The sequence below is a fragment of the Canis lupus genome, chromosome 12 (genome assembly GCF_011100685.1).
Source record: "Canis lupus familiaris isolate Mischka breed German Shepherd chromosome 12, alternate assembly UU_Cfam_GSD_1.0, whole genome shotgun sequence".
Taxonomy (NCBI): domain Eukaryota; kingdom Metazoa; phylum Chordata; class Mammalia; order Carnivora; family Canidae; genus Canis; species Canis lupus.
Window position 1 is genome coordinate 15,727,402 of NC_049233.1, and position 27,830 is coordinate 15,755,231.

At 40.2% G+C, this 27,830-nt stretch overlaps 1 long non-coding RNA gene across 3 annotated transcripts in view; it reads right to left on the minus strand.

Moving 5' to 3' along the window:
* Window positions 1-8,528: 8,528 nt before the first annotated feature.
* LOC102153269 overlaps window positions 8,529-27,830 on the minus strand; it is a 53,225-nt gene continuing 33,923 nt past the window's right edge. For 2 of the 3 annotated variants that reach the window (XR_005367804.1, XR_005367805.1), the window contains exons 3-4: window positions 19,230-19,603; window positions 8,529-9,035 (exon numbers count right to left, since the gene is read on the minus strand). This is a non-coding gene — a long non-coding RNA (uncharacterized LOC102153269). The remainder of the gene's footprint in view (window positions 9,036-19,229; window positions 19,604-27,830) is intronic. The other variant, XR_005367803.1, reaches the window with a different exon arrangement.

The window sequence follows — 27,830 nt, forward strand, 5'->3', positions numbered from 1 at the left end:
TCCTAGCTCATTCTACAATTATATTTGTGAGGGAGTATTTGATAAATGTTTGAGCTCTCCAGATAGAAGCTCTGTGAGCTTTTGTTCACTGTTTATTCTTATCATCTGAAGTAGTGCCTGACGTATAGTAAATACTTAGCAGCTATTTGCTAGATGAATGAATGAATGACCTGATAACTTACTCCTGCTAGAAGCAGATACTAAGGACAAATACTTAAAACTACAAATAGGGGGGGATGCCTGGATGGCTCAGCGGTTGAGCATCTGCCTTCGGCTCAGGGTGTGATCCTGAGGTCCTGGGATCGAGTCCCACGTTGGGCTCCTTGCATGGAGCCTGCTTCTCCCTCTGTCTGTGTCTCTGCCTCTCTCTCTCTATGTCTCCCATGAATAAATAAATAATCTTTTAAAAAAAACTATAAATAGGGGAACGCTGATTACAAAGGAGGCTATACATGTATGAGAAATCACTATACTCAATTTTGCTGTGAACCTGAAATTGCTCTAAAAACTAAAGCCTAAAAAAATAAATAAATAAAAATAAATAAATAAATAAAAAATAAAGCCTATTGGAGACACCTGGGTGGCTCAGTCAGTTGAGCATCTGCCTTTGGTTCAGGTCATGATCCCAGGGTCCTGGGATTGAGCCCCTCATCTGGCTCCCTGCTCAGCAGGGAGCCTGCTTCTACCCCTCCCCCTGCTCATGCTCAATCTCTCTCTCTCTCTCTCTTAAAATAAAATCTTATAAAAAAATAAAAACTAAAGTCTATTTTACTTTTTTTAAGATTTTATTTATTTATTCATGAGAGACACAGAGAGAGGCAGAGACACAGGCAGAGGGAGAAGCAGGCTCCATGCAGGGAGCCCTGATGTGGGACTCGATTCCAGGACTCCAGGATCATGACCTGGGCCTAAGGGAGGTGCTCAACCACTGAGTCACCCAAGCGTTCCTAAAGTCTATTTTAAAAACTGCAACAAGTCATATTTTAATTGTTTTTTTTCACTAACAATGGAGATTAATAATCTTCAGCTCCTGTTGCAGATAGTGTTGCTTTATAACATGAATACAGCTTTGAGCAGTAGAAACTTTTTGCTATAATGAGTCTCTGCTCTACAAATGTCATGATCATTCTGGGATGCCTGGCTGGATGGGTCGGTAGAGCATGTGATGCTTGATTTCAGGATCATGAGTTCAAGCCCCACACTGGGCATGCAGCCTACTTAAAAAAAAGAAAGAAAAGAAACTATAAATATGTCATGATATTCTGCTATTGACTAATTTTACAACCTGTATTTCATGAAACAGAGATTAAGCTGCAGCCCTGGGGTACAGCTCAATTCCACAAAGCACCATCCGCATGGGTTACAGGTGAATGTTATTCTCAGAGCTGTGCCGTAAGGTCATCCTGGGTAGGGTCCTAGGTAAAATGACTGGGCTAATGATGGGCTTTGTGAGACTTTGGAGCTAGGATTGAAAATGAGAAATTACTTAAAGTAAGGGCAAAATTTCTTTGGAAGCTGCTGGAAATGTTCTAAAATTAGATTGTTGTTGAGACGCCTGGCTGGTTCAGTCAGTAGAGCATGTGACTTGATCTCGGGGTCATGAGTTCGAGCCCCATGTTTGGCATAGAGATTACTCCAAAAAAATTAGACTATTGTGATGTTTGCATAACTTCATAAATCTACTAAAAGTCATTAAATTGCACACTTATAATGAGTGAATTTTATGTTGGTATATTATACTTCAAATAAGTTGCTTTCTTAAACAATTAAAAACTGCATTCGGGGATCCCTGGGTGGCGCAGCAGTTTGGCGCCTGCCTTTGGCCCAGGGCATGATCCTGGAGACCCGGGATCGAATCCCACATCAGGCTCCCAGTGCATGGAGCCTGCTTCTCCCTCTGCCTGTGTCTCTGCCTCTCTCTCTCTCTCTCTCTCTGTGACTATCATAAATAAATAAAAAAAAAATTAAAAAAAAAAAACTGCATTCAGAGAAGTGTCTTCTATTCCTGCCTTCAACCCTGGTCTCTCCCACCCCCTACAGGAAATTATGTTTATTAGTTCTTAATTTATCCAACCAGTTTTCCTTTGACAAATAAAAGCACCCATGTGTTAAGTAATATTTTAAGTAATTTTTAAATGTTGCCTCATGCCTGAGTGGCTCAGTGGGTTGGGTGGCCAACTCTTGATTTTGGCCAGGATCATGACCTCAGGGTCTTGAGATAGAGTTCTGCCCATCGGAGAGTCTGCTTTTCTCCCTCTCACTCCCCCTCTACCCCTCCTCATGCACTTATGCATGAGCTCAAGTAAATAATTTTTTTTAGACATTGCCTTAAATACCAGTGATTGAGAAAAAGCGGATCTAATTGAGAGACAAGGAGAACTCCCAACCCTGTAAACTTTCTGAGGATTCTGGGGAATGCAAAAGTTTTAAGATGTATAACATTGATTTCAACATGCCTCATTATTTGTGAAACATATGCTTTCCATTAATGTGAGTGAGGGAGTCACGAATTAAGAAAAAGAAGGACAGAGAGGGAAATTACAAAATTGCCTTGCAGGAGAGCAGAAAGAAACAATAAGCAATAGTGGGGAGGGAAGGTTGTAAGAGGAGTCTGGTCTGTGTGTGTGTGTGTGTGTGTGTGTGTAATTATCTTTAGTGGGATTTGCTGAGCTGGAACCGTGACTGTCAAAAAGAAAACCTGGTACATTACAAGTTCACCATGTCTCTGAAGAAGAAAGCAGGCCGACTTGCGTGGGACAGTTCCCCACACTGGTCACGAGGTGGCGACATCCACCTAAGACAGTCTTCTGAGACCCAGGAAAGAGGCTGTAGGGATGGAAGTACACAATAGTTGAATATACAGCACACTTTAAAAAAAAAAACAAACAAACACACACTTTATTTTAGGGCAGTTTTTAGGTTCAAAGCAATGTTGAGCAGAAGGTACATAGATTTCCCATACACCCTGTGCCCCCAAACACACTTACCTTGCCCACTGTTAACATCACCCACCAGAGCATTGCTTTTGTTATAATTAGTGAACCTGTCTTAACACATCATTATTACCCAAAGTCATCCTTTTACATTAGGGTTCACTCTTGGTGTTGTACATTCTATGGGTTTGGACAAATGTATAATGACATGCATGTGCCATTTGGGTGTCATGCTGAATAGTTTCATTGCCCTAAAAATCCCATGCTCTATTCATCCCTCCCTTCCCTAACTTTGGCAATCCCTGATATTTTTACCATCTCCATAATTTTGCCTTTTCCAAAATGTTAGATAGTTGGAATCATGCAGCATGTAGCCTTTCGGATTGTCCTCTTTCACTCAGTAACATGCATTTAAAGTTTCTCCAGGTCTTGTTATAGCTTACAAGCTCGGACAACGAGCTTGTATAAATCTAAGAATACAAGCCAGACAGGTAAATGAAAAGCAAAATCTCTTCCGTGGTTAACATGAACTTTTCCTCCCACTAAATCTTCCAGTTGAGGAATTTCCTGACATGAAAATGGGTTTGGTCCCCAAAGTGAGAAATGGTTAAGTCATTTCGTCTTCAAGACAAAACCTATTTAGACTGTAATTTTGCTGTCAGCACTTAAGAAACTAACCATCACATTTTTCAGTGTTTCCCTGGGGAAGGTTTTGATACAACTAAGTGTCAAAGAGACTTGCCAAGAAACTATCTTCTCTTCTCCCCACTCCAGCAGGTCACGGGGATTCCTTCAACTCTGAGCCAGAGTGGCAACTTGTAGTGTGCGCCAAGGATAAAAGGTGTGCTGAGCTCCTTTTTCCCTTCCCATCTCATCAGGGTGGAACCATCAGCTTCCATTGTCAGTGGTGTTTCCAACAGGATTTTAGTCCTCCCAGCACCCTCTGCATCGAAAAAATGGAGGTGACCCCACGACTGCCTTAAGATCGCATAACCTTTTTGCAAGGTTCTCCAAGGGCTTTTTGTTGGGTTAGGTTAGGTTTGGTTGTTGATCATAACAGGAAACAAGGAAAGGGGTAAAAAACACAAAGCATAAGGAAAGTTGCAAAGTTTCAAACAATGCTACAGTAAATAGTCTCACACTGAAATGTCAATGACTTCAGCTGTGATCTTTCTCCACACTTTACAGCCCGGGTTGAGCCTTGTTCTCGGGCACCCTCCCCAGGCCTTATCCTCCCAGAGGTTTCTCCATCTTTGCCTCCCGTTCGACCTCGCCTCCTTCTTGTATTTAATACTTTTAATACTTGTATTTAATACTTACAGGAAAAGCTGTAGACACATGTAGAGGTTTCAAGATTAAAGAAGAAGAAACAACAACAACAAAAAACCTCCCCCTAAATGAGCTTTAATTACATTCAGAAGAAAACAGAATTTTGGCCCAAGTTTTCCTTCTTCTGAAAGGCAGGCCACCAGGTGCTTTTCCTTAGGGGAGCAGGGGATGAGGTGCAGACTCGGGAGTGAAAAACTTGGGCTAAAGCTACAAGATTCTACGGGGGAGACGGTTCAAAGTCTGACAGTCACAGGATGGGGGTGATGTGGTGCTTCATATCTGCTGCATGGCCTGTAAGCCCCATCCTATAGTACTGAGGGTCTGCCTAATTGAGAAATCTCTTCCTATTTAATTAATACCATCTACTTGAATTAGGTTTTGTTTTGTTTTGAAGATTTTGTTTATTTATTCATGAGAGACACAGGGAGAGAGGCAGAGACAGAGGCAGAGGGAGAAGCAGGCTCCCTGCGGGGAGCCGGATGCAGGACTCGATCCCAGGACCCTGGGATCACCACCTAGGCTGAAGGCAGACCCTCAACCGCAGAGCCCTCCAGGCGTTTCAGGTCTGTTTATTTTGTTTTAAGTCTGAATTAAATATATTGAGGCAGATTTTGCTAATGCCTCAGCCTTTACTATGTCCAGTTGCCAGAGGAGGACCCCTTGCCCAAGCATTTTATGGGAGTCACAGGCGTCCACTCTGCTGCACTGGCTCAAGGGAATGAGCAGCCGTCTACGGAGTAGCCCTTTAAGAATGCTGTGGGAACGGGGGGACTTAGCTCTCAGGTTTGTGTTCTACTGGATCCCAGCGTTTCCAGCTGAATTACGTTTCCAGTGTACATGGCTTGATAACATAAACCGTCTTGCCTGCCTTCTCTCACCTTCCTTCCCCACTTGCCGACAGTGGGAATCCCAAATAAACTACTCACTCTCAAATCCTTGTTTCCCAGAGTCTGCTGTTAGGGAAGTCCAAATTAAGAATATATAGATAAATGTGTGGGGGAGGTTTTGTTATGGTAAATATTTATGACACAAAATTTACCATTTCAATCATTTTTGAGTGTATAGCTCGTGACATTAGGTACATTCACATCGTTGTGCCACCATCACTGCAATCTAGCTCCAGAACTTTTTTATTATCCCAAATTGAAACTCTCTACCCAGTAAATAATAACTCCCTGTTATCACCCCCCGAGCCACTTCACGACCCCTCCATCTCAGCCCCAGTAACTACTGTTCAACTTTCTTCTGCATGAATTTGACTATTCCAGGTACTTATACAACTGGATTCATACAATGTGTCCTTTTGTATCTGGCCTATTTCACTTTTCATAAGTCTTCAAGGTTCATATGTTGTAGCATGTATCCATTTTTAAAATTGAAAATATTTCATTGTATGTAGTACCATATTTTGTTTATCAATTCATCCATGGATTGATATTTGTTTCCACCTTTTGGCTATCATGAATAATGCTGTCATGAATTTTAGTATACAAGAAGCTGTCCAGGGCACCCGGGTGGCTCAGGTTGAGTGTCGGCCTTGGCTCAGGTCGTGATCCCGGGGTCCTGCGATCGAGTCCCACATCAGGCTCCCTGTAGGGAGCCTGCTTCTCTCTCTGTGTCTCTCATGAATAAATACAATCTTTTTAAAAACCCCAAAAAACAAACAAAAAAAGTAGCTGTTCAGGTCCTTGCTATCAATTACTTGGGTATATACCCAGAATCAGAATTGCTGGATCATATGCTAATGGTACATTTAATCCTTTGGAGAATCTCCATAGTGTTTTCCATAGTGATTGCACCATTTTGCATTCCCACCAGCTATGCATAAGGCTCCAATGTTTCCACCTTTGTCAAGAATTGTTATTTTCTACTGAATGCTTTATATTGAATGCTTTATATTGTTATTTTCTATTGAATAGCTCATAATAGCTATTCTAATGGGTGTGAGGTGGTATTTCATTATGGTTTTGATTTGCATTTCCCTAATGATTAGTTATTTGGGGCATTTTTTTTCAGGTACTTATTGGCCATTTGTATATCTTTGGGAAAATGTCAGTTTAATCAGGTAATTTGTCTTATTGTTGAGTTGTAGGAGTGAGTTCTTTATTCTACCTATTAGCCCCCTCTATAAGGTATATAGCTTGTAAATACTTTCCCATTCTGTGGGTTGCCTTTTCACTCTTGATAACGCCCTTTGATGCACAGAAGTCTTTAATTTTTATAAAGCCCAACTTACCTATTTTATGTTGTTGCCTGCGCTTCTGGTGTCATATCCAAGAAATCGCTGTCAAATCCCATGCCATGAAGCTTTTCCTTGATGTTTTCTTTTAAGAGTTTTATAGTTGTAGGTCTTATAGTTATTTGATCCATTTTGAGTTAATTTTTGTTGGTGTAAAGTAAAAATCCAACTTCATTCTTTTTTTTTTTCCAACTTCATTCTTTTGATAAATAATGTGGTCAAGGGAGGCGTGGGTGGCTCAGTGGTTGAGCATCTACCTTCAGCTCAGGGCATGATCCTGGGGTCCTGGGATCGAGTCCCACATCCGGCTCCCTGCATGGAGCTTGCTTCTCCCTCTACCCGCGTCTCTGCCTCTGTGTGTGTGTGTGTGTGTCTCTCATGAATAAATAAACAAAATCTTTTTTTTAAATGTGGTCAATAAAATTAATTTTTAAAATAAGTAAAGCCTCACTGATTATGAAATAACATGACTAGTTCTGCTAAAGACAAGGGGAAATAGTCCATTATCTTCAGTAGTCCTCCTACATTCTTTCTTATTTACATGGTGGATTTCTGGTCAATTACCCATGCCATTATTTTTTCTTTTAAGATTTTATTTATTTATGAGAGAGAGAGAGAGTCTGAGCAGGGGAGAGGGGCAGAGGGTGAGGGAGAAGCAGGCTCCCTGCTGAGCAGAGTCCCACGCAGAGCTGGGTCCCAGGACCCTGAGATGTTGACCTGTGCCAAAGGCAGATGCTTAACTAGCTGAGCCACCCAGGTGCCCCTACCCATGCCATTATAAAAGAGCTAATTCAAAGACAGGTAGAGAGAGATAATTCTAAAATCTATGGGGACTGAATAATGAGATCTGCCTAGTACACAAATGAATGGTTCTAACTTCAGGATCTCCTTTCTGACTTTGAGGGGCAAATTATAATATTTAAGAGATTAGGATATTCTTCATAAAGGATATGAAGGAGCAAAATGCTGTTCAAAAATGTAAGCAAATAAGGAGCATCTGGCTGACTCCATAATGTACAGGACTCTTGATCTTGGGGTTATGAGTTTAAACCCCATGTTGGGCATAGAATAGAACTTACTTTAAAAAAAAAAAGGAAGCAAATTAGGCGGAAAAAATTAAAAAACAAAAAAATGATGTTGGAGCGTGTCTTGTTCTGAGGCCTTAAGAAATAAACCTCCAACCATTTTATTTTTAAGCCTCAAGTCATTCCTAGGTTTTGTGAAAAATCTGTCAATTACATTTGATATTTTAGGTCTTTAGGGAAGAGTTAGAAGATTAATTTGGTTTAAAATTAGAAAATTAGTTTGGTTTTAAAAAATCATGAAGAAGAAACAAAAAAGAGCTTAGAAAGCCTTGTATTTCTGCTTTAATAGAAAATACTGGAAAGTATTTTTTTAAGCTTGAAGGCACCTAATGACAAATTAGTATTACAATGAGTCACTAGGAGAGAAATAATAATTTTTAAAGTAACAATAATAAGTAGAAGGTCAGAAGTAAACATTTCAGAACCACACATTTCCTCTTTAACCACATTGGCTTTTTTCTCCACTGTAACGTCTGAAAACAATAATATTTCCTGAGAAAGAAATAAACAAAGGGACAGGTGCATAGGGGGCAATCCACATTTTAAATGTCTTCCTACACTGTTATTATGCCTTGCATCCAACTAAAGATAGAGGAGTTTCCCTCAGTAATCAGGTTCCTTGGATTGGCAGTTACTGCCTCTTGTCCAGAAAGGCTCTGGGTCTGGATGAGCCTGGCAAACCATTCTTCCCCTTGGATGATCATTAACCAGCATATCAAATCCCAATCACTTTACAATTAGATCACCGTGACTCACCCTTCCAGAAGTACAGCAAGAGTGAAAAAGGAAGGAGGCAATTTAAAAGCAAGCTTCATTTCTTCTGACTTTCTAGAACTGGATAACTTTGGCTTTCTTTCTTTCTTTTTTCCCCAAGAAATAGCCCACATGATTGTACAATTAAGCATCATATTATTTATGAATGATTATAAGGTTCCCTTAGGGAGCCTATGCCCCAAATGAATAACAAATTGATGAAAGGCAGGAGGACAAAATTAAAAGGCAGCAGTAAGCCAACATATATTTATTAGATGAAATACTTATTTTTATGCTTAGCAATGATGCCAAATTTTATGTTTTGTTAGCCGAGTTTGGCTTGAAGTTTCTTACAGTAGAGTTCAATATCTCCTGCTTGGCAAATATTTTATCAACATACTAAGAAAACAAACAGCAACCCCTCCACCCCCCCAGCCTCCAGCCTTCATCTTTCTCCTCTGTATTTTGATGTTAATTCTCTGTCCTGTTCAAGAGCAAGCAGGTGAGATTCTTGGCACACCCTACCGTCCCCTCCACAGGCACCGAAGCTGGTGGGCACTTAGGATGCAGTATGGCTTCCAGATGTTGTATCAGATGCTCAATTAATCATGGCATCAGGATTAAAATATTTATAATTGTCCAGAAAATAGTTGTGGGTGGCTAAAGCACCAGCCTTCTGAATTTTGAGTCATCTCTCTGGAATGGAATACACAGTGTTAATATGTTCACACCCACCCAATCTATCTTGACTGTTGAAAGTTATCTTGAACAAAGCTTGTATTGCACTGCATTGGCCCTTTGGTTTTCCTTCCTGAAAATAAACTTTTCTCTGCGGGAAGACTCAGGCATATTTGCTAAAAACTCTGAACCATCAGGAAGTTTAAAGAAAGGCTTATCCTGGAAGCAGCCCCGGTGACTCAGCAGTTTAGTGCCACCTTCAGTCCAGGGCAGGATCCTAGAGACCCGGAATCGAGTCCCACGTCCTCCGGTTCCCTGCATGGAGCCTGCTCCTCCCCCTGCCGGTGTCTCTGCCTCTCTCTCTCTCTCTCTCTCTCTGTGTTTCTCGTGAATAAATAAATAGAATCTTAAAAAAGAAAGGCCTATCCTTGGGCAGCCCACTTATTCCATCATACAAAAGCTATAGCTAAACTCTTAGAGTCGTCTTCAACCTATCCAGCTATATTGTAAAACGTAAGGTATATTTTTTAGTAATGGGCTGAAATACTGGCAGTTGGGACTGATAGCTAATCCTCCTTTATTTATGTGCATGAACCTACTCTGAATTACCGTTGCCATTTTACCTTTGTGATGTCATGCCTCTACCATTTTATTTCTGGATTGTCTCCCTGTGGCATAATTTAACTTGGGCTCAAGTAAAAAAAAAAAAAAAATGCATTATAATTTAATATAAGTAGGTAAAATAACAAATAGTAAAAATTATATTGAAAGTAAAGTATTTGTATTTATCATTATTTTAAAATTATTTTCTCCATTGAGTTTATTGCCTGATAAATATTTATATATAGTTTAAGTGTGTGTGTACAGATATATATATTTAGCATATATATTTAGCAACCACTCCACCACTCCTTTTTTTTTATTTGTTTATTTTTTTTTATTTTGAAAGAGAGAGAGAGAGAGAGGGCACATGCTCAGTAAAGGGGAGGGGCAGGCAGAGGGAGGAATTTTAAACACAGAGTTCAATACCACCCTGAGCTCATGACCTGAGCCAAAATCAAGAGTCAGAATGCTTAACCAACTGAGCCACCCAAGTTCTCCTACTTAGCAACCACTCTTATTGGTTATTACCCTTACTTTGGCATCCAAACTCAGCCCTAAAAGGTATTCAAAGAGGGGGAAAAAAGTGTGGGGAGAAGGTGTTGAACAAATCAATGAAATTATATAGATAATCAATAGTCGAACAAGGACTAGAGTATATTTTCTTCCTTCAGTTTGCTTCTTAACCTACACTCACTGATCAAGGTAATCCATTACCCAAAGTAAAATAAAACCAAACACTCCATTCAAGAGGCATTTACTATTCTCCACTGCTGATTTTTTTTAATTTTTATTTTCATTTTTATTTTTTTAAAGATTTTACTTATTTATTCATGAGAGACTCAGAGAGAGAGAGACAGAGATACAGATAGAGGGAGAAGCAGGCTTCCTCACAGGGAGCCTGATGTGGGATTCGATCCCCAGATCTGGGATCACGCCCTGAGCCAAAGGCAGATGCTCAACTGCTGATCCACCCAGGCATCCCTGATTTTTTTTTTTTTTTAAGATTTATTTACTTAATTATTTGAGAGAGAGAGCATACACACAAGCAGGGGGTGGGGCAGAAGGAGAGGGAGAAGGAATCCCTGGCAGACTCCATACTGAGCTACGAGCACCAAGTAGGGCTCAATCCTATGACTATGAGATCATGACCTGAGCCAAAACTAAGAACTGGACTCAACTAATTATGCCACCCAGGCGCCCTTAGGGCATTGCTGATTTTTCCCCCCAGAATTCAACATCATCTTCTGTGCATAACATATCATTTTCTTGCATTTGATAGCCAGGTCTTGCACATGGACTTTGTTTTTGTTTGTTTATTGGTTTGTTTTCAGGTCTATGCAACTGCATCTTGGCAAACATCCTTATTATTATTGCTATTAAACTTCACCAGAACTTACTACAAGACAGGTTAGAGTCTGATGTAAGTCTGTCCACCTGTGTTCCATACAAAGTTCTCCTTGCTAGAAAACCTCACTATATCTGACTTGGTTTCGCCAATAACATTTTCTCTAGCATGTGCCCAAAGACAATATTAAAGAGAAGTTCCCAGAACTACTGATGAACTCATTTTGAGAATTGAATATGACCTTCCCCAAACCTCATCTAATCTTATCATGGAAAGGGAAGCAAAACTTGTCAAGGTTTAAGTTCCCTTATCTGTCACATAAAGAAACTAGGTTAAATGACATTAAGATCATCTGAGCTCCATGAATGCTGATTTTTACTTTCTGTAATATTTTCAGACCACACAACCACAGAAATGGGATGTATCTTTAGAGATTTATTTTGCATATTTGCTTCTAATGAGATTTGTCCCTTTCAGAAAAGCTTCCTATTTTCCCTACCCCAAACTCCTCATTCAGGATAGTTAGAAATGGCTTTATATATATCAAATAATCCACGGAACAGTTCATTTCTTATGAGATAAGACAAGAACCCAGACCCAGAACTTAAGTGTCTTTCTTTGAGTTTCTGAGAAAGTTAGAATGAAGTCTAAATTTGCAATAAGTTTCCAAGTTCAATTTTAAATATTATATTTTTATATAATGTTGGACATACACTGCTCAGATGATCATTCTCCTTCCTTTGTTTAGTGACTAGAGAACTAGATCTGACTTGTTATTTACATTTCTTGTTACTGTAATGCAAGAATTGTGTCCCAGCATGAGTCCGTTTGTAATGTTTACTGAGCGAAAAATAGTTACAGCTTTCAAAGATAAGAGTATAAGAAAATAGAATGGACATAAAAGATACATATCTCTTCTTAGCAGCTTTCAATCTCATAGAAAAAACAGAGGTAGATATTTTTGCTTTATCTAAACTGTAGAAATTCACAACTATGCAGTATAGGTAGTCACATTATACAAAATTAATACTGTGTGACCAGACGTAGTTATTGGAGTAACTGAGACTAGTTGAGTGAAGGAAAAAAAATCTTTTTGAGCAGTGTGAGTTTTACAGTGAGGGAGGGACATATGTAGGTGGGAGAAGGATGAGCATTCTGGGGCGGAGGAATGGTATATGGTATGACTCTGAGATAGGCGGGAGTACGTGAAGAATTATAAGTGATTCGATTTGGAAGGGATACTAAAGTTACCTTTCAGTGTTTGATATCTTATTAACTCTCATTCATTTGGTCATACAGTAAATACTAAGTACCTACTATGTAACATTTACTGGATTTCATGTCATGTAACTAGCTATAAATATCATTACTATGATGATGAATTCCAAAAAAAATAGCCTCCCTTTTTAACTCTTTCTGCCATCTCTGACCAAACATTGGTGTAACCTAAGCACCATACCACTTTATCACAGAAGGAAGTCTCCCTTAATTTCAGTCCACTGTAAATCAATGTAACTGTTAGCTGGTCAGGCCACCTCACACAATTCCAGAGAATGGGTATTTAGCACATCAGGTTCAGGCTTTCTATTCCAACCCTAGAGACTTGAGATTGGCTTCTTTAGCTTATTTTTCTAACCATTCTCCCCTGTCCTGTCCATAAATATGAGACTTGAATCCCAGAATCTCAGGCCCACCTCAACACAATCCCCTGTTTCAATGGAGACAGTATTCCCTACACTTCTGTTTTTTCTGTCTCCCTCGTGCCATTTCTGTCCTTTCACACAGTATCACCATTATTTTTAACCTTCTCGCTCCTATGTAAATTAGGGGATGTGCTCAAACATAAAAACCAAAACCCACAGTGGTTTATTCATATAGGGAGTTGTTTAGCTAAAACGATGAGAATCCAAGGCTTGCTCTAAAAAAGTAAGCATCCTTCATTCTTCCGCTTCCCCGTTCCTCAGTACTTACTCCTACAGTTAGAAACACTACATTCATTCTAGGTATAAAGACAGGAAGCTAAGATTTTCTTTATCTATAACTTGTCTGCTGAACTGAGTCACATGGCCAACCTCAACTAGAAGGATGTGCAGGAAGGGAAGATCTTTGGTTGGAGAAAGGGTAGGTAGAGGAAGGCTGGGATGGATGTTGAGTGTACCCCTGCCACAGAGTCCAGCTCCAAGGTCCTACTTCCCCTTTCCCATTCCTCTGTATGAATTGTAGTTATTTTTAAACATCTGCAACTACATTTGGATGGGTTGAGTAGACCAGTTTGGGAGTGAGGGCTGCTCCCGGTCGAAGAATTGAAAAGCACAACCCTCCATGCCACCTGGCTTCAGACAGAACATCTAAAAATACTCAAATCTGCGATGCCTGGGTGGCTCAGCAGTTAAGCGTCTGCCTTCAGCCCAGAGCGTGATCCTGAAGTCCCAGAATCGAGTCCCACATCAGGCTCCCTGTATGGAGCCTGCTTTCTCCCTCTGCCTATGTCTCAGACTCTCTCTCCATTTTTCATGAATAATAAATAAAATCTAAAAAACACAAAAACAAAACCCCAAAAACTCAAATCTGTCCCTGCAAAGATTTACCTCCTCCTGGCATTTTTTTTTTTGCTAAAATTGATTTATTGTTACGCTAAAAATATGTCTAATGCCTTTCCAGCCTGAAGCTACATTGAGAAAAAGCCACTTTCTATTCTCTTGTTCTCAGTGGATGGCAGACTCTATAAAAGGAGAAAGAGATTGGAAAGAAAATCATTCTCCTATGCTTGATATTTACTTTTGGGTAGATAATCATCCCATCAAAGTCAACAGGTGCAAAGTTTACATCTTTAACTTACTCTTCCATTCTATAACTACTTCTTTGCCCCCACAAATGCTTCCCTTATCTGGCTTCCTTATTTTTGTTACTGGCACTCTTCAATCACTTAACCCCAAAGTTCAGAATCACATTGAAATTTCTCCATCGCATCCTTCCTTATAGCCACTCGAAGTCCCAAAAAGAAACAAGTAAGAGCGTGGTGTTAAAAAATATGTTTGAAGGGCACCTGGATGGCTCAGTAAGTTAAATGTCTGCCTTTGGCTCAAGTTGTGATCCCAGGGTCTTGGGGTGGAGTCTCGTTTCTGGCTCCCTGCTTGGTGGGGAGTCTACTTGGTGGGGAGCCTGCTTGGTGGGGAGCCTGCTTCTTGCTCTCCCTCTGCCACTCCCTCTGTTTATGCACTCTCTTGCACACTCTCTCTCTGTCAAATAAATAAATAAAATCATATATATATATATGTGACTTTTGACCTTGGGGTCATGAATTCAACCCCCACATTGAGAGTAGAACTTTTTAAAAGTAATAAAAATATGTTTGAAGAAATAGTGGTTAACACTTAAAAAGATACATAGGTGGCAAAAGAATACATGAAAAGATACTCAATCTCTTCAACCATTAGTGACATGAAAATTAAAACCATAATGGAATACCACCTCAAATCTATGAAAGTGACTTTATTTATTTATTTTTTATTTTTTTTTAAATTTATTTATGATAGTCACACAGAGAGAGAGAGAGAGGCAGAGACACAGGCAGAGGGAGAAGCAGGCTCCATGCACTGGGAGCCTGACGTGGGATTCGATCCCGGGTCTCCAGGATCGCGCCCTGGGTCAAAGGCAGGCGCTAAGCCGCTGCGCCACCCAGGGATCCCAAAAGTGACTTTAAAAAATACTGACAGTACCAAGTGCTAATAAGGATGCATTGCAGTTGGAATTCTCTCACACAGCTGAGGGGAAAACAAAATGGGACAGCCATTCTGGAAAGCCATTTGGCAGTTACTTATAAAGTTAAACACACCCCTACCATATGACCCATCAATCCACTTCTGTTGTAGTCACCCTAGAAAAATGGAAGCTATGTTCACACACAGATGTGTACATGAATGTTTTTAGTAGTTCTATTCACAATAGCCACAAATTGAAACAACCCAAATGTCCTTCTAAGAGTGAATAAACAAGCAGTGTTGCATTCATCCAATAAAACACTACCCAGCAATATAAAGAAATAAATGACTGAAATATGCAGCAATTTGGATGAATCTCAAAAGCATTATGCTGAATGAAAGAAACTAGTCTCAAAAGCTTATGTACTTTATAAATGCATTTCTATCATTCTCAAGAGGACAGAACTATAGGGTTGAAGAACAGATCAGTGATTGCCATTGTAGGAATAGAGAGATAATGTGACTATAGCCTAAGAAACTTTGGGATACTGATGGAACTCTTCCATATCTTGATTGTGACGGTGGTTATACTAATCTGTACAATATGTCATACATATATCACAACACGTCAACGTTCAAACAACTGTGCACCAAAAAGGACATCTTAATATATCATAATTTAAAATGAGGAAATATATAATTGTAAGAGCAAGTACTTGTTGCACAAACAATTCAACTGATGGGAATAGAAGAGACCTAGAAAGTAGTGAACTGGCCATGGGTGTCTGCCAGAATGGTACAGAGAGAATGGAGAAGATTGGCTAATTTGGACATTTGTTTAAATGAAGGTATGTCAGGAGAGCCTCTGCCATACTTCCATAATTTCACTCTTTGTCTTTTTTTAAGATTTATTCATTTATTTTAGAGAGTGCGTGCATCAGATGGGGGGAGGGGCAGAGGGAGAGAGAGAAGCAGACTCCCCACTGTGTGCTGAGCCCATGTGGGGTTTAATCTGACACCCTGAGATCACGACCTAAGCCTAAATCAAGAGCCAGATAGATGTTTAACCAACTGAGCCACCAAGGCACGCCTTTTCACTCTAAAACAACAACAACAAAATAATACTTTGATCATTTGAATTCTCTAGATTAAAAAAAAACTGTAGAAATGTACTTCATCCTTTTTTTTTTTTTTTTTTTAAGATTGTATTCATTTATTTGAGAGAAAGAGACAGAGCACAGCAGGGGGAGGAAGAGAGGGAGAGGAAGAAACAGGCTCCCCATTGAGCAGGGAGCCCAACATGGGGCTCAATCCCAGGATTCTGGGATCATGACCTGAGCCAAAGACAGATGTTTAACCATCTGAGTCACCCTGGCACCCCTCCCTCATCTTTCGATTACTGAAAATCAGGAACACTTTTTCAGTGCACACAAACTCCCAGACATTACTTTGCAAATGGGCTGTTTCAGATTCATTCCCAGTTCAAAGTCCTCAGTTCCTCCTTACTGCCTTCACTAAACTAGATGACCCTTGTTACCCTCCTCTGGGAGGATGGCCAAGGTAGCACTAGTCTGGCTAAGATCTTCGTTGACCAGAAGCAGCTACCTGTCAACTCTGACTGTCACTCTTATAGAGCCTCACTGATTTCACAAAATGCATGACAGGTGACAGAATGGAATAGTAACTCCAAGGGAGCTTTTACTTGCACCTCAAAAATAATTTTGAATATGAGCTCTATGGAGGTCAGATTTTGAGAATGTTCCTTCTGGGAACATAGATCAAGAGACACCTATCATGGAAACTTTAGCTAACTTTCCACCTTCCTATTTCCCTGATCCATCATCTTTTCCTTCTCCAAAAGTCTCAGAAGTGTGGATCTTCTCAAAGGCTAACACTCCTTCCATGTTCTGAATTCTACAAAGTTCCTGCAGTCAAAATCTCTGCATTTGTATGATGGAGCACAGTTTTCTATGCTCCAAAGCCATTTAATCTTGTGTACTCATTTCTGTGACCATTTAGAGATTTAAGAATGAATGGAAAGGTAAGAGGACATATTTTCATACCTCTTTTATAGACACTTGTTAAATCACTCTCCAGCTGTTTCTTTCAGCATAAACAGATAATTTATCTTTTCTAAAGAGAATTATTTCCTATTCCTTTACTATCACTGTTGCTTTACTCAGAAACTTTCTATCAGTATGTAGATTCCAGTAGGGATGATATGCTATTAAGCATATTTCTGTCTACCTAAGCCCCACAGGTGGAAATTTCAAGCCATCTGAGGTATAGAGAACAGGAGACTGAGGTATATAGAAGCAACACTGACAAACAGAATGTCTTGAAGATCCTCATATTCAAAGCTTTCCCACATGGCCATGGGCATGTGAAGCATAGGGTTGTAGAGAAATCTGTCAGCCTCAGATCATGACGGTGGCATTTTTTCTGTTTCTGCAGAACCCTTTTCCTTCATGAGAAAGCTTTAGGAAGACATCGTCAGCTGGGGAAACAAGAAGAGACCACAAGAAATGCCCACTGTCTCAACTATCTTCAGCTGTCCCAATCCTGACCTAAAAGGAACCCCATGTTAGATTAGGAAGCAGAGCATGGGGTCTATCTGACCAGGAATGGTTACTATGAAGTGGCTGAAAGCCTTGAGGCCTCTGTTCTCCAATACTTTACACCCACTCACAAGTACTTCTTGGCAGTCATGGCTTTGAGCTCATGAGACCAAAGTCTGGCCTCGTGGAAGAAATAACAATACCTAGCAAGAACATTGGGCAGAACATAAGAATAATGAGAAAGTTCTGACTTAAATGCTGGGTGCCTATTTTTAAATGAAGTATTCAGTATGGAGATATCTAAAAGTAAACACTGGCTGATTGTGATAGAGTAGCTTTCTGAAAAAACGACTTTACTTTCAAGTTGAAACTTTCTGTGTGACCTCTTGCCCCACCCACCTAGACTCCTTTCTGGAAAAAAAAAAAAACAAAAAAAAAAAACAAGATTTCCTCTATATAATTTCCTTTCCCAACTTTCCTTTCCACTTTAAAAATTTTAGTTTTGGGATGCCTGGGTGTCTCGGGGGTTGAATGTCTGTCTGCCTTTGGCTCAGGGCATGATCCTGGGGACCCCGGATCGGGTCCTACATTGGGCTCCCTGCATGGAGCCTGCTTCTTTCTCTGCCTGTGTCTCTGCCTCTCTCTCTCTCTCTCTCTCTGTCTCATGAATAAATAAATAAAATCTTTAAAAAAAATAAAGGTTTTAGTTTTTTATTCAGAGAGAACACACACCAGAGTACAAGGAATAGAGAGAGGAACGGAGGGGGAGTACGAGAGAGAGCATCTCAAGCAGATCCCCCACTGAACACAGAACCCAAGGCCCCTGATTTTATGACCTGAACCAAAATCAAGAGTCGGATGCTTAACCGACTGAGACACCCGGGCACCCCTCTCTTTTCCACTTTAGAATAATGACAACATATGTGAGACGTGATATGTTGTGAGAAAGACAAAGAGTTGATTCTGCAAGATACTTATTACACCCTTACTCTGGGCAGAGCATTGCCAGGCACTGGGACTATGATAGACAAAGTATCTGCACACCCCGCCCTTCTGAAACTTACCCCCTAGAATAGTCTTCTACATTTTCTCATTAATGCCCCTCCAAGGAAACATTTGAAGTTTTTTTTTTTTTTCCCTAACTGCTCCATCATGAAATTTTACAGCACAGAGATACTATGTATCTGCTTTATATTGTGCCTACCATCTGTGCTTTATACATAGAAAGATTTTATTTTTATTTTATTTTATTTTTCCCCTCCAAGATCCAATTTTTACCTTTGGGGTGGTTTTATCCTTGTGAAAAATGCATGCTCTAGGGCAAAGACGGACAATAAGTAAATAAAGAAGAAAAGTAATTGTGATAAAGATGGAGGAAATACAAGGGGCTAAACATTCAGGTATGGTTACTTTTTAAAAAATTGTATTTAAATTCTAATTACTGGGATCCTTGGGTGGCACAGCGGTTTAGCGCCTGCCTTTGGCCCAGGGAGCGATCCTGGAGACCCGGGATCGAATCCCACGTCGGGCTCCCGGTGCATGGAGCCTGCTTCTCCCTCTGCCTGTGTCTCTGCCTCTCTCTCTCTCTCTCTCTCACTGTGTGCCTATCATTAATAAGTAAAATAAAATAATAAATAAATAAATAAATAAATAAATAAATAAATAAATAAATAAATTCTAATTAGTTCATGTACACTGCAAGATTGGTTTCAGGACAGGTGTGGTTGCTTTCAATAGAAATGTCCGGTTGCTTGCACTGTGTCAAGGGGAGACTGGAAGCACTTCATCTGCAGGCTTTCCTTATCTTATTTCTCTTCTCTCCCTCACTCGGCTGGGAATACTGGACTGTTTAATTGCCTTATGCAAATCCACCCCTGCAGGCAAGCCCCGGGGAAGGCAGCCCAGGCACCCATTTGCTTAAATTCTCCATCCGAAACTTGAAAGATAGACAGAATGTAACCTGTGATACATAATTTCTCTCTTCCTGTTTTTCAAACAAACTCACATGAAAGTCGTGCTGCTTCTCTTCACCAAGCAGAGTTACACCCCAAACAGCAGAGTCATCAAAGGCAGTCATTTGAGGAATCCGATAGTCTTGGTCATTTATTTCTGTGCAACTGAGTAGGCCACTGTTCTTAGTAAGGGTGTGAGACTATCAAAGAGCATTTTAGCTTGCCGTGATTGTGCGGGAACAAAGCATCTATAATTGCATAATGCTCTCTCTGCGTAGGTGTGCTCCAGAAAAATAATAAAGGCAGGATCGCTGAATGTTGAAAAGCAGTATAATGCTCTGGTTATATGCCCTGGTATGGGTTTTAGAGTCCAGATCACTGTTTGTAAATTGGCGGGTAATGCAACTACCCTCAGACGCAGTTTATCCTATGTAAAATAAGAATATGACATCATCATACTGAGTTGTTATAAGGAGTAATGAAAGTAATACAGGTAAATTATTTAGTATAACACTTAGAGGGCTATAACACTTAGCCCTCTATAAATAGCTGCTGTTATTATAACTATTCCTGTAAACCAACCATGTTTGTTTTGGTAATCTTTCCTAATTTTGCTATTTTTTAGACTCAAAGGGCTGAAATTTGGTCAAAGTCAAAGCAGGATCATAAGCATGATGCCATTTTGTCTAATATGTCTTAGGCACACCCTCCCTTCGGCTCCATTTGTTAATACTTGCTTTTCTAAATTAATCTGTTACTGAAGCTCCTGGCTGGCTCAGTCGGTGGGGCATGCAACATTTCATCTTGGGGGTGTGAGTTCGAGCCCCAAGTTGGGTATAGAGATTACTTAAAAATAAAAAAAACTCTTAAAAATAAAAATTAACTAATCTTTTATTTTATTTTCCACCCTTGGCTGCTAAATTACACTTTGTTGTTGTTTTTTTTTTTAAAGATTTTATTTATTTATTCATGAAAGATACAGAGAGAGAGGGGCAGAGACACAAGCAGAGGGAGAAAGAAGCAGGCTCCTTGCAGGAAGCCTGATGCAGGACTATATCCCAGGATCCCAGGATTACAACCTGAGCCAAAGGCAGACGCTCATCCACTGAGCCACCCAGGTGCTCCTAAATTACACTTTATAACTGCAACTTTTACTACCTTTTTTTAGCACTATGAGATGGTGAATTAAATACTAGTAGATCTGCTAACTTTAGTCCTTGAAGAGGCTTTCACAATTTGAATCCTTGGACGTTCAAAAGCAAACCCTCTGCCTTCCCAATCCCTCCCTGAAGTTCTATCAACTCTGAGATCCCTATCTGGCATATTAACATCACCAACCTGATAATCATCTATGCTGATCCTAAGGGTTATCTCTTCTTGTGCACAATCCAATTTCTCACTGTGCCTATGCAATGTTTCTGGTGTTTGTTCCCACCTCTCCTTTTCCAAAACCTATCCAAGTGTTATTTCCTCAGGAGGGGTGTCATTTCCATATGCCAGACTTATGCTCAAGCACAATGGAATAGACATTCATTGTGTTTGGGGCCACCAGGCATGTTTAAACACCCTTCCTACCCTTAGCTCTCTTACTCTGTTTAGTTAGGAATCAGGAATTCAGCCAGGGCCAGATCCTGGTTTTGTGGGGTTTGGAGCTAACACAATTTATGGGGCCTCCTTTAAGAAACAGCAACCTGAATCATGAATTTAAAGTTGGGTCTAGGGCAGCCCCAGTGGCGCAGTGGTTTAGCGCTGCCTGCAGCCCGGAGTGTGATCCTGGAGATCCGGGATGGAGTCCCATGTCAGGTTCCCTGCATGGAGGCTGCTTCTCCCTCTGCCTGTGTGTCTCTGCCTCTCTCTCTCTCTCTCTTTGTGTGTCTCTATGAATAAATACATAAAATCTTTTTTTTAAAAGATTATTTATTTATTTATTTATTCATGAGAGACACAGGGAGAGAGAGAGAGAGGCAGAGAGAGAAGCAGGCTCCATACAGGGAGCCCGATGTGGGACTTGATCCCGGGACCCCAGGATCACGCCCTGGGCCAAAGGCAAGCACCAAACCACTGAGCCACCCAGGGATTCCCGATAAATAAAATCTTAAAAAAAAATAAAAATAAAAAAATAAAGTTAGGTCTAAAAATTAGGTGCTCGGGATCCCTGGGTGGTGCAGCAGTTTGGCGCCTGCCTTTGGCCCAGGGTGCGATCCTGGAGACCCGGGATCGAATCCCACGTCGGGCTCCCGGTGCATGGAGCCTGCTTTTCCCTCTGCCTGTGTCTCTGCCTCTCTCTCTCTCTCTCTCTCTCTGTGACTATCATAAATAAATAAATTACAAAAATTAGGTGCTCATTTCAAATTAGAAAAGAAATGAAAACAAATTACAAATTTTATTTTTTTAAAGATTTTGTTTATTTATTCACAAGAGACAGAGAGAGAGAGAGGCAGAGACATAGGCAGAGAGAGCAGGCTCCATGCAGGGAGCCTGACGTGGGACTCGATCCCGGGACTCCAGGGTCACGCCCTGAGCCAAAGGCAGATGGTCAACCACTGAGCCACCCAGGCGTCCCATAAATTACAAATTTTAAAAAGCTGGCCAGTACCACAACCATAACAAATCTGGAAAAATAATACTTTTTGATTGCCTCTCCACATAACAATGATTTTTAATATTTTTTTCTACAAATGAATAAAAGAGGGGCGCCTGGCTGGTTTAGTCGGTAGAGCATGTGAGTCTTGATCATAAGGTTGCAAGTTTGAGCTCCATGTTGGGTGTGGAGATAACTTAAAAATAAAATCTTTTTAGGGTGGCTCAGTCGGTTAAGCATCTGCTTCAGCTCAGGTCATGATGTCAGGGTCCTGGGATCAAGCCCCACATTGGGCTCCCTGCTCAGTGGGGAGCCTGTTTCTCCCTCTCCCTCTGCCTCCTCCCCATTGCCCAGGCTCTGTCTCTGTCTCTCAAATAAATACAAATAAAATAAAATAAGATCTTTTTAAAAAATAGATACTTTAATCTTTCCTTTAATAAAGTTGGTCAAAAACAATTTTTATTGATAATTGAGGAAGTTTATTTAAAGCTTCACAACACTGGTTGATCATATTGTGCACATTTACTAAGTGTATTGGGGAAGACAGAGTTGGAGTTATGGTATCTTTCTTCACAAATTGTCCCAAACCTATGACCTGTCTAGGACTCTCCCAGGGACTTGGAAGGGCTCTGTGCTAGTGAAAGCTCCTAAAGCTCCAGCTCTGTTAGCACCATGTTCATGCCATCTCTCCATGTAGGTAGGCTTCACCAATCAGCTATCATCATAAAGATTTTGCCCCAGAATCCAACAAATGCAGGAAGCAGGAGCCTTTGCAATCTACCATTTCACAGGGATGAAAACAGAGTCATTGCTCTTCCAGAATCTGCTTGGTGAACTTTGGGCGTTTCTTTTATGTGTTGGGTCCCCAGAGTGACTAGCCTGAGCTGTGGTATCTGTGCCCAGCAGCAATTTTCCCCTAGCAGCCTCATTATATGATATGGGTGTAGATCTTGGCTGCAGAGCCTCTAGACCTGACTTTCCAGACCTCTTGGAGATTCCATGAGGTACCAAATATACTTTATTAAATTTAAATTACTCTTCAGGCTCTTGATCTCAGGGTTGTGAGTTCAGGCCCCACACTGAGCGTAGCGATTACTTAAAAATAAAATCTTGAAAAATATTTTTAAAAATAAATTTAATTTTTTTTCTGTCTACACTAGTGAGAGTAGTTTCTTTGCAACTGCAAATCCTGACTGAGTCACGTGAGACTGTGCTCTACCAGGCTAAGGCTTGGGCTGAGGCATCATGAACCCATCTAAGAGAAATAATAATCCAAGGATGGAAAATGAATCTGACCAGATTACACAGGAAAAAACTAGTGTCCAAATGCTAGAAAGGTAAGGATAAAGGTCAAATGAGTGGGGCTCAGAGCTGAAGGAAGAAGTCAGGGAGCCAAGAATCTTGATCAGTGGAAAGAGAACAAACCAAAGGAGATTGAGAAAAGACAAGGAAAGGTAGGTCAAGACTCCATTTGATAGGCCTGCAGTTGCGTGGTATCTGTGTAGGGAGCTTGAAAGGGAATAAGAGGCTAGCCGATACTATAACTCAGACTTCTTTTTTTTTTTTTTTTTAAGATTTTATTTATTTATTCATGAGAGACACAGAGATATAGGCAGGTTTCCTGCTGGGAGCCTGATGAGGGACTTGATCCCAGGACCTTGGGATCATGCCCTGAGCTCCCTAGGTGTCCCTACAACTCAGGCTTTCATTAGCTTGCACCTGGATATAGAAAAGCCTTCTAACCTTCTCCCACCTTGTTTTCTGCCTCCAGCAATTTGTTTACACGAATAATCACTTGGCCATTGTCACTGCCCTACTTAAAACAAAATCAATTGTAGCTCTCCATTGATCCAGCTCCCTCGGTCCTGGGTCTGTAGGCACAGAACATCATCAAACTCATTAGCCTGGCATTTCTGACCCTCTCATATCTAGGTCAACCCATTTCTCCAGTTTATTCCTCGTTAATCCTCTCATATTCTATACTAGAGCCACACCTTAACTGTGTGGTGTTTCCTAGACATGCATTTCATTTTGCCACATGCATGCTGTTCTTTCTGCCTGGGAGTCCTCCCTGTCACTTCTCAGCACTTCCAAATCCCCTTGTCTTTCAAAGCAGTCCAAATGCGACATTTCTTTAGCTGCAACATTTCTTCCCCTGGAGCCTAACCCTGACTGTATTTTTCATGGTACTTTTTGCTTTCCTTCTTGCATTATAGTTATTTAGTTATATAGGCACATATTTTTATTTCCTCTAAGTTGTAAGGTCACCTTGATCCAAATTCTTGGCACTGTGCCTTATATATTAGAGGTGCCCCAAACAGCGTTGAACACAGAATCAAATGAAGCAACTCCTGCCACATAATTCTCTGTAGAACCTAAAGCAGGTGATGGTGGCCTAAGGTATGGTAGGAGAAGTAAAATGCAAATGGTTACACTTATCTTTGTACATGTCAACTAATTTATTTTAGACCAGAATTTTACTTTACCAAAACCACTTTCAGCCTTGGTTTTAATAATCTTTACAAAAGGTGTTGGGGGAGGAGAGGGAAAGGGACACTAAGCAATAACTTCAGAACATTCTCCTTACTCTTATTTAATTGCAAAATAAACACCTCCCACAGCGATCTGTAATGCAGGGCAGCACTTGTGTCCTTGTGAAGGGAAAAAAAATGGGTTTTGTACTTTGCCTCTGCCAGACGTAGCCACATAAGTAATTACACGTCAAAAAAAAAGAATAGGAATATATTTTTTAGAGATCACTTTAAGAAAAATGAAAAGATGGAATTCCTTTTTTTTTTAAGATTTTATTTATTTATTTGAGAGGAGGGGGGAGAGAGCATAAGCAGGGCGAGGAGCAGAGGGAGAAGCAAACTCCCTACAGAGCAGGGTGCACAATACAGGACCCAATCCCAGGGCCGGGGGATCATGACTCCAGCCAAAGGCAGATGCTCAACCAGTGAGCTACCCAGGTGCCCCAGAATTATTTTGTGTTTTATTTTTTTGTAAAGATTTTATTTATTCATGAGAGAGACAGAAAGAGAAAAAGAGAGAGAGAGGCAGAGACACAGGCAGAGGGAGAAGCAGGCTCCTATGCAGGGAGCCTGACATGGGACTCAATCCCTGGTCTCCAGGATCACACCCTGAGCCAAAGGTGGCGCTAAACCGCTGAGCCACCAGGGCTGCCCTTATTTCGTGTTTTAATTACACACATTGTTCCACCAGCAGCACTGCCCCAAAAGTTTTATTAGCAAGTAATATTCTTGTTGTATTATAAAAATCTAAGAGATTTTCATTTCTCAGATAGTGTGCAAATAAAATTATATTTCTGGGCGGCCTGTGTCTCTGCCTCTCTCTGTGTGTCTCTTATGAATAAATAAATAAAATCTTTAAAAAAAAAGAAATTTATAGGAAATATTCTTGGGAGCCTTCCAATTTTCCTTATCAGTGTAAATCCTACATATATCAAATACACTTTTAAAGGGAGGGATATTGAATAATAAAGAGAAACTTCTTCAACATAAAATTTCTACAAATGTGAAATAACTTTAGTAGAATAAAGAAAAAAATTATGATTAAAAAAATGTTTAAAACTCTGCCCATACTTGGGGGGCAAAGAAAACGAAACTGAAGTCTAAACCAAAAGTTTTGGGGATTCATTTGTCTATGGCCAATTTTTCTTTTCCATTAAAGCCTATCTGGGACATTTGATACATACCTTAAAATATTAAAAAAAAAAATCTAACGTGAGATCCAAACAAAGCAAATGACCCATTAGATAAATTCAGGGGTATCAGTGCCAATTAAGTTAGAAGATAGGGAAGGTGAGTGGTAAGGGTAAGGAGTGAAATCATTTTGCTATTTTTATAAAACTCAGAAATTTAATTTTCCCCATCTATAGCTGGTGATTCAGTTACTTAGTGTAAGTAGGAAAAGTTATCTGAGATTTTTTAAATGCCACAGTTTTTCTTTGTTTGAATACTTTCAGATTTATATATTCCCCAGATACAGAAAATAGACAGTGCAAAGTATAATTTAGCTTTCTGTCTCTAAGTCAAGATTATCATTATTTTATATTGTATCATAAATGGAGTTTGTGGAGGCCATCAGGCTGAAAGTGAACTTATGTTCTAAGATACATTTCTTTCATAAATCCTTTATATTTGCTGCTATGCTTTAGACCACATATCTTTAAGGCCTATTGGGAAAGGCCTTTATTAGGTTGAACCTTGAAATTGCCAATATGTTAATCATCTTTAATCTATTAAGTATCAATTTCCCCTGGCTTAACCTAACATAATCAAAGGTCAAGTCAAAAGCTGAAGAGGTTTTCTGTCAACAGTCTTTTCTTTTTTTTTTTTTTTAGAGATTTTATTTATTTATTCTTGAGAGACACAGAGAGAGAGAGAGGCAGAGAGACACAGGCAGTGGGAGAAGCAGGCTCCATGCAGGGAGCCCGACGTGGGACTCGATTCCAGGTCTCCAGGATCAGGCCCTGGGCTGAAGGCGGCGCTAAACCTCTGAGCCACCCAGGCTACCCATGTCAACAGTCTTTATCAGCATCCTGTGACATCTGCAGAACTCTTACCATATTCAACATAATAAAATGTGGGCTATGCTGAGACACTTTTTTTCTGTCCCCACACACAGCTGAGTGATTCTTTATTTCCTTCATCCACTGTCGACTAGAGCTCACGGTCTTGTTTTTCACTCCCACTATCTAAAAAAAAAAAAAATGGAGCCACACCTCTAAGAGAATGTCATCCTGCCCTGATGGCTTCTCTGGTAATGTAACTTTTTAATCCCCTATTTCTGGTTCACTGTCATCAAAGCTCCACCTCTGGCTTTGTATTGAATTAACCTTTAGTACATTATGCAGAAAAATACTTGGGTTTTGAATTATTGAGTTTTAGAGTGAGGAGAAATCTTAGCAATACTTAGCCTGATTTTCCTATAATGAATATTGATGGTTGCTGGTTCCCTCTGTCAGCCCAATTTTCACCTGGTCTTCTACCCTCCCTTATGCGCCAGTGTGTTTTGGCAATGGGCTTCCCTTAGCAGTGAGGATGATCTCATTGGTTCAGAATCCCAGTCTAAGCCAACCTGTTTGGCTAGGTCCTTGTTATTAGGGTGAGCATTATGGGCTAAATTGTGTCCCTCCAAAATTTATATTTTGAAACACCAATCCCCAGTACTTCAGAATGTGACTGTATTTGGAGATAGGTCCTTTAAAGAGGTAATTAAGTTAAAAGCAGGTCATTAAGGTGGGCCCCCATCCAATATGACTGATGTCCTTATAAGAGAAAATTTGAACACAGTCATGTACAGAGGAAAGACAAGTAGAAGACACAGGGAGAAGACGGTTATCTACAAGCCATGGAGAGAGGCCACAGAAGAAACCAACCCTGCTGAAACCTTGATCTTGGACTTTTAACCTCCAGAACTGTGAGAAAATAAATTTTGTTATTTAAGCCACCCAGTCTGTGGCATTTTGTTATGGCAGTCCTAAGGGACTAATCCAATGGATTAGGCATTGGAATTGGAATGGGACTCAATATGAGACAACAGTGGAGGGAAGTTTTTGGAAACCTCTAGGTTCTGAATATTTCTTGTTTAAAGGAAAATACCAGAAAAGACACTCTTCGTCTCCATGTTGTGAGGTAGGGTTGTGAAACTTGTAAATTCTCCAGCCAAATTTGTCATCAAGAGGGATGCTACCCTGAAAATGAGCCAATACTCAGAGATGCGCATAGCCAGGAAAATTGTGAAAACAGTTGCTGGAGTTACTTAATTAAGCCAACCTCAAAGCCTGCTCAATCTCTTAAATTCCAGTTATGTGAGCCAATAAATCTTCTCAGTTGTTTAAACAAGCTAAAACCAAGTTTTCTGCTATAGTCTCTGTTGTATTTTTTTTTTTTTGTCTCTGTTGTATTTGATAAGTTACCTACCCCTTCATTTTACAGAGAGAGCCTGAGGCCTCTTTAAATCTAAGTGACTTGTCTGATGTATCAGAAGCTTCTTATTTTGAGTTATTTAATCTATCCTCCTTAACACAGCCAGGTTAAAGATAGTGAGT